General features: G+C 41.0%; 1 protein-coding gene across 1 annotated transcript in view; it reads right to left on the minus strand.

Annotated features, from left to right (window-relative positions):
* The window catches only part of LOC126732482 (soluble inorganic pyrophosphatase-like), a 34,455-nt gene that overhangs the window by 15,837 nt on the left and 10,264 nt on the right, over nt 1-8,354 (minus strand). The window lies entirely within an intron of this gene.

The raw sequence follows: 8,354 nt of genomic DNA on the forward strand, positions 1-8,354 counted from the left end.
GGGGAAGGGGAGGTGTTAGTTTGGTGGTGGGTTTCGAGGAGAATTTTGTTAATTTGTTCAATGTGAAAAGTTTACATGTGTGTTTTTATTTTTTCACATAATAATAGTACAAAAAAAAGTTTAAAAATATAATTGTATTTTAATAAGTAATACATTAGTTGAATTCAAGTCATAGTTCAACCATAATGACATGTTTTGTAATGTAGTTAGAACTCCACCTAATGCTCTCCTACCATCTACCTATTAAAATAAAAAATACATAGTTTTATTGCACAAAAACCAAGGCGATCTGTCTCCATCAAAGTTGTAATTTTATTTCGATGATCGTTTTAGTTTGTTTATTGAAATAAAATATTTCAGTATCAGTGTATTTCAACATACCGTTTTAAGATTATCTCTATTTTCATATTTTATAGATACTTATATATATATATATAACATGCCATTAAAAGGATTTAGGAAATGCAAATTGTTAAAATTAATATATTTAAAAATATAAACATACTATTAGAGCACTCACAGCAGTGGTGCTATATTGCTATATTTTAGCTCCTCAAACCCCAAAATCAGCATCCAATAGTGGAGCTAAATATATATTTTTTTAGCTCCATTGCTACAGTGCACATCTATAGATAGATGTGCACTGTTCATTAGAGCTAAAAAAAATATATATATATATATATATATATTATTTTTTTAAATTTCTCTCTCCTCTTCCATTAAAAAAATATTTTCTCTTTCTTTCTTTTTCTCTCTCTCTCTCTTTCTCTCTTTCCAGCTTCTCTTCTTTCTTCCTCTTTCCTTCTCATTTTTTGTTCTCTCCCTCATTTACTCTCTGCTTCACCGATCTATTCTAGATCTTCATCATCGCCAATCTTCATCGTCATCGCCCATATTGCTGTCCCACACCGTCGACCCATCTCGCCCAGTCCTCCATCTCACCGCTCACCTAACGCCGACAAGCCTAGTCCTCCATCTCACCGCCGATCCAAGCTCCATTGCTGACCTAAGCTTCATCATCGATCCAAGCTCCACTGGCACCGCCTTCATCGAACTCAAGAGCGCCGCGGATTTCGTGGTTGGATTTCGTGGGTTTCTCTGGGTTTCGTGATGGTGCTTTGGTTGGGTTTCATGGTGGCTGAGTTTCGTGGGTCAGTGGTAGCGTGGCTGTGTTGATGGTGATTTGTGTGGTATTTTTTGGCTAATTTGGATTTTTGGCAGTGGTTGTGAGTGGTTGTTCTTGGCTTGCTAGTTGTTGTTGGGTGGTTGTGGGCGGTTGTTTTTGGTTGCCAGTGGTTGTTTTTGGGTGGTTGTGGGTTGTTCTTGGTTGGCCGTGTTGGTGGATCAGTTTGTGGTGCTTTTATTGTAGTAAGATAGATTATTTTATTGTAGTAGATATATTATTTTATTGTGATATTTATATTATTTTGTTGTGTTGAAAGCTAAAATAGATCCACTGCTGCAGCATGTTTGTAGGTAAAATAGATAAAATAACTTTTGGTGGAGCTAAATTGCTAAATTCTTAGCTCCACTGCTGTGGATGCTCTTATAGTGAATTCTCAAATATTTAATCATTTCAACTAATTTAAGCACACAATAATTTTTTTAATTTTTTATTATATGTGTAACGACCTGTTTTGTAGCCCAGGCCCAAAATGTATGGGATCTTGGCCCAATGAGTCCAGTACAATAAATTTGTAGAGAGTGGGTCGAAGAACTAGGTCCTAATGAATTTGACAACAGTTAGGATAGTTTCAGAAGATGGTCAAGCAAGAACAAAGAACGTAGAGAGCTAAATGAATTCATTGTCCGATGAGGTTTATCTCCATATAAATCAATTAAACTGATTACAAGTATAATTTTGATTGCTACAGTACTCTCTGATGAATTTCTGATCCCTATCTCATGAAGGGTCTCTTACATTATATAGCTCCTTTGGGATCATCTTAATCCTACACTTGTTGATCATTTGAGCCCCTTACTTGAATGTCTGTCCCATCAGACACCCTCTTTGGCTTCCTATGAGTGGTGGTAACCAAGACGGTTTAGGGGTCTTCTCCACATAAATGCGACCAAAAAAGTAGCTGCAGTGCATTTAATGCGGTAGTAGCAGCTTTTTCTTAGATATTTTTGGGTTTCCTTCCTTCTCGTATGTCCATGAGGCACGTTTCTATCACTGGAGCTTCTTGGAGGGTCACTCTAATTGCTAGAATATATACTTGAGTTGCATTCATCAAATCTAAGGAAGAGTTCCTCCTCGGACCACATTCCATTCATTCCTTACTCATAAGACTTTAAATTGGAACCCCTCATAATTATTTGTCCCTCCTCGAACCATTCAACATCATCAGACAAAGCCCAAGGCCCAATATATGATTTTGGACCCTTATCTTTACAATAGTCCCTCAAAACTCTGGTTTTTCCCTCTCAATCGAGGAGAAAAAGTGGGGTTTTTATTTTTAAGAGACAAGACCATTTATTTCTCTGGCTCACACATGTGAAATTACTATTTTGCACGTCCTATGATTGCTACTGACGCTTTATAGCCCGTGAGGCATCATTAATTGCTCTAGGTGGCGTTATGTTCCCCGCATCCAATGGTGAGGCGCCAATCTAATGGCTGATATTTTTCCTAGAATTTTAAGCGAGATTATTCCCACTCATTTTCTCCCTCTATATAAAGCCTTGAGGGAACTCGCTTTCTTCTTTACTTCACAAATCTTCAAGTGCTTCAAAGAACCCCAGCGCTCCAACTCATAAAACACTCTAAATTCCTAAGCATCCATAACTCTCTCTTTAAGAGATTTTCGAAAGATCTTTTCTAAAGGATCAAGATTAACACACTTACTTTTGTAAGTTTCTATTTCTCTAAACTTTCACTTTTTCCTTGGTCAATCTTCTCGGCCCTCTTCCTTCTTTAGAAAACTTCCTTTGCGTCATCTACGTTGTTTAGATGGGTAGGTTCAAACACTTAGTGGACTCTCCAGCTGGTATGGAGGGTCTTAGGGCCAAATACCACATCCCACAGGGAGTAGCCCTGAAATATTATGCCCCATACCAAATTCATACCAATAGAGAAGTGGGTGAAGTCGTCGTTCCCATGATCGTTTTCATAGAGGGAGGGATGACGCTTCCCATGGGTAGGATAACCAGGGATTACCTAATTAACCACAAACTGACTCCCTATCAATGCGCCCCTAACCTATTTAGGGTCTTGAGTTGTGTAGATGCTCTCAACGAGCAGATGGGCTTGGGGCTCACGTGGCATGATGTAGTTCACATGTACGAGTGCCACAAGCTTGCCGGCGCGGGATATTATCTCAAGTCCCGATCTGACATCGTCAGACTTATATCTTGCCTCCCTAAATCTAACAAGGGCATGAAGGATGACTACCTGATTGTCTCCGGGGAGTGGAACGATGGCCTTCATTGCCCAACTTGGGCAGGAGAGCCAGGTGGGGTACCCTAGGATTAGTCCTTTTGGCAGGGAATTTTAGCATTCTTAATTTTTTAAGAAAATTTCATTTTTTAAACTCTGCCTTAACATTTCATCTTCTCGGATAATAGTCTCAGTTGATCTAACGGTAATTTCCTCATCGGATACTTTTTGTAGATAAAAACCACATCGCTCCGAGACTTAGTTTGGCCAACGTATCGGGTCTCAACAAGTTGCTGAGGTTTGAGGTATTTATAAGCGAAGACGGACAGTTAAGAGCTGCTCATTTAATCTTAGATTACGAGCCTTTGTCTCGCCAATTCCAGGATGCAGGGCAGGCAATAAGGGCTAGTGACTCTAGGCTGAACCGCATAGACGTCTCTAAGCCAAGATTTTTGGCTCGGAGAGATCTCCCACCCGTTGAGTTGCCCATTCAACGCGCCCTTCAAGAGGTAGCCGCTCTGAGAGAGGAGACAACCTCCATACATTTATCTCTCGAGGCCGAGATCGACCAATTTCACCTTGAGGAGGAAGGTGAAGTGCCAAAAAGGCCGATAGAGCTCTCAGACTCTGAGGCCAATTTGGATAGGTTTTCTGCTGCTCATTCTCTGGGGTTGATAGTTGCTCGGGTTGATACCACCTCGGAGGAAGAAGAAGATATGGATTTGAAGCAACGGTCCAGCTTAAAGGGTTTGTTGGCCAATCGGAACACCAGGTCAACATCAAAAGAAGCCCCCAAAACCCAAGTTCCCCGTACTCTTCCCCCTATGACCGCAGAGGGATTGCTTCCTTGTCCTGATTTAAAAAAGAAAAGAAAGGCACAAGAAGGAGAGGAGGGGGAGATCATTCCTCCGAAAGGGGCAAAACAGCCCAAGAATGTTAAGGACAAACGGGCTCCCTCCGTGGAGAGCAGGGAGGAGACTAGGGCCGAAATGCGCTAAAGGTCGCACACATGGGCTCCTCGGCTAGAGTTGGGGGGTGCTTCCATTCCTTGGGATGCCACGATTTGGGAGTCCCAAGGGGGGCATGCCACCTTCCTCGCCGACGCCTTAGAGTAGCCTCTTCTCCTCCCTAGAGACATAGAGGGCCTTAGGCATACAAGGCAACAAGACCTCTTTATGTCCCTGAAAAGGGACCTAGCCATGGTAAGTCAATCAATACCTTTCTGAGTTCAACGTTAGGATGCATACTTATTCATATGTATATATTTGACCGCTTTGCTATTATCATGCAAGTCACTTAGTAAGTTTTTATAGATGAGTAGTGGGTCAGGAACGCTCGCGATGAAGTCAATGCTGAGGCCCACTCCCGAGCTAATGCTAAGAAGGTTCTTGGAGCTTTTAAGGAGGAGCACAAAGAGCTGACCAACAAGCTGATAAAGGTAGACAAGGAGCGCCTGAGTGCCTTGGCTGGCCTAAAAACCGTTGAGGCCCAAGCCGAGGACCAGAGCAAATTGCTCTACACAACAAAGATTGAGTTGGTCACTCAGAAACAATTTGTTATAAAGATGAAGCTAAAGAGGCAGCTCGGGTGGCCAAGGAAGCTACTACAGCTGTGGAGATAGCATCCTACGAACGTGGGGTGGAGGACACAGAAAATAGGTTGGTTGAGGAGGTGGCTGCATAGAGGCGCTCAATAGTGCAGGGGTCCCTGCAGACTTCAAGTTGAGGAAAGCTGAGAAGAAATTCTTTCCTGATCATATCCGAGAAATTCTAGCGGACTTCCTTCCCACTGCTCTACCCCTTCCTTCTCCTAACCAGGTCCTAAGTATTTAGGACCCTACTCTTAATGCAGGGGCTTCCACAGGGGCAGATAAAGGTAAGGAGACCCTGTCCTCAGCCAAAGACACTCCACCCGAGGACGCTCTTACAATCAAGGATGTTTTCTCTCAAGCTAAAGAAGCTGAATCTAAGTCCAAGATCGAGAGTGCTGAGCTTAAGGCAGCTAACTCCAATGAAGGCCCTAAATCAATAAAGAAGTAGTTGTAGGATTTTTATTTTAATTTTATCTTCATGTTATTTCCTTTTTGTTGTGGTTTTTGCCATTCTTTGTTATGTACTTTCCTTTTAATAAATGAATAGACTTTTCTTTTTTACTTCTTGTGTCTCTACTTTATATGCTTTCAAGTTTACTATTATTGCAAATAAAATTGAACTGCTGCCACTCTAACTTTAATGGAAACTAACAACAAACACCCTATCACCAGCTTAACTGATTTGACCAAGTGCCAGCAACAAAGAGATTTACCCCATTTTGCACTGTGACTCGATCCTTCTACCATGAAGGCTAAATCCAATAAAGATAAGTAATAAACTCTGTAAAAAATAAAAAGGGGGAGATATTCTTCATTTTGCTCAACACTTGGGTAAATAATTAAGGACTTTAGCTTGCACAAAGCTAGCTATCCGAGGAGTTGGATATAATCCTAGATCCGTTTTAACACTTAGTGAAAAATAAATAGATGTTATAGTGTTAATTTTCCCAAGTATACGATCTAAGGGACCAAGTATGACCAGGGTTCCGTTTAAACACTTAAAAAGATGTCAAAAAGTGTTAATTTCCCCAAAGCATCTGGTCCGAGGATTCAGGCATGACTAAGGTTCTGTTTAATCACTTATAAATATATCATAGAGTGTTAATTTCCCTAAAACATCTGATCCGAGGACTCAAGCAGGACTAAGGTTCTGTTTAATCACTTATAAAGATGTCATAGAGTGTTAATTTCTCCAAAGCATATGGTCCAAGGATTCAGGCATGACTAAGGTTCTGTTTAATCACTTACAAATATTGGATAAAGGGAAGTACAATGCCGTTATACAACAAATGAACATATTGGCAAAGGAAACTTTTATTAATAATAATACATTTTCAGGTTGTTTACATTTTAAGGACGCGGTATTACATGCTCATCTAAGTCTTCCAGAAAATATGCTCCTATACCAGCCACCGAGGTGATGCGATATGGTCCTTTCCAATTGGGCCCTAACTTTCCCCACGCTGGGTTCTTCGCAGTACCCAGGACTTTTCTCAACACCAAATCACTAGGCACTAATGGTCTCAGCTTTACGTTGGCATCATAACCTTGCTTGAGTTTATGTTAGTAATATGCCAATTGAACCCTTGCGCTTTCTCTTCTTTCTTCAATAAAATCTAGGCTCTTCTCCAGCAACTCATTGTTATTGCTCAGATTGAACGAGCTGGTCCTTAATGTTGGAAAGCCAATTTCTAAAGGAATGACAGCCTCGACTCCATAAGTCATTGAAAAGGGGGTCTCTCCCATTGACCTGCGAGGTGTGGTTTTATATGTCCAGAGGACATGTGACAACTCTTCTACCCATCTTCCCTTCGCGTCATCCAACCTCTTCTTGAGTCCATTCACTATGACCTTGTTAACAGCCTCAGCTTGTCCATTCCTTTGAGGATAAGTTGGAATGGAATACATGTTTGTAATTCCAAGATCATAGCAATATCTCCTGAAAGATTTGTTGTCGAATTGAAGTCCATTGTCTGAGATGAGGGTATCGTGTGACAATGTTTTTCCAAACAAATTTCTTGGTGTCCACGTCTCTAATATTCGCCAAGGGCTCAGCTTCAACCCATTTAGTGAAGTAGTCCGTGTCAACCAACAAATATCTCTTGTTTCCTGTGGCCTTGGGGAAAGGGCCAACGATATCTAAGCTCCATTGAGCAAATGGCCAAGGGTTGGATAGGGGGTTAAGGACTCCTCCTGGTTGATGTATATTTGGTACAAATATTTGGCAATGATCACACTTCCTCACATATTCCTAAGCTTCTTTTTGCATATTTGGCCACAATAGCCCTGAGTGATGGCTTTGTCAGATAAAGATCTGCCTCCTATATGGCTTCCACAAATCCCTTCATGTAATTTCTCAAGGAGTAGCTCTGATACCTCAGGGTAAATGCAGAGTAGATACGGCCTAGAAAAAGAGCGCTTGTATAATTTTTGGTCCTCAGATAGCCAAAAACAAGACGCCTTTCTTCGTATTTTGTCAGCTTCTAATTTATCCTCCGGCAAGATGTCATCTCTCAGGAATAGTACTATGGGATCCATTAAACTAGGCCCTACTCTGACTTGGTGAACATGAACCACCTTGACTCTGCCCCAAGAGGGGTGGCCCAATTGGTGTGAGATCCTGCATGCATGCATGTGGTCCCTCGTTCGAGTCGTGGCGGGTACCAATTAAGGGGTGGGTTCCTTGCATGCATTGCGCCTCATCCGCTGGCTTTCTTAGGGTGCTAGGGTGAGGTTTGTGGCACCCCGGTCACAGTAGTTATGACTCAATCCAACATTCCCTAGTAGGGGATGCCCCTATTAAGTCACGCCCTCGGAGGTAAGTCACAAATGGTCGCCCCCCTTTTTTATTATAAAAAAAAAAAAACCACCTTGACTCTAGTCAATGCACTTGATAAGCTTAGTGACAATATTATCCCACACAATGCATTGCCGTAGTGCCATATTGAGTGCATATTAAATTAAGAATGTGAAGCTAGCACTTAGGACTTAGGTCTTATGCAATTTAGTCAAAGATTCCTAGAACCTAAAAAAATTCGAACCACCAAAATAATTAAGAATGTGAAGCACCTAGGCCATTGCCAACACAGTCAAAGATGTTTGTATAGGTCACGTTTGTAACATTTCTTTGGGTTTTTTTTGTTTTGTTTTTTGGTTCCCTTTTTAGAAGAAATTGATTGAAGAGGAATGTTAGATGAAACGCATTTAAAAGATATCATCATTTTTTTGAAACTTTTAATACTTAACATGTAAATGGCCTATGACAAACCTTCCAATTTTGTTTAAAAAGTTCGGTATATACAGATGAAAAGCACTTAGTGCTCGTAACGTACCATCATGTTCTTGCCTATATCGAAGATTGAATCTAAACCATTCATTTGGTAT

The sequence above is a fragment of the Quercus robur genome, chromosome 6, assembly GCF_932294415.1.
Source record: "Quercus robur chromosome 6, dhQueRobu3.1, whole genome shotgun sequence".
NCBI classification, from domain to species: Eukaryota; Viridiplantae; Streptophyta; class Magnoliopsida; order Fagales; family Fagaceae; genus Quercus; species Quercus robur.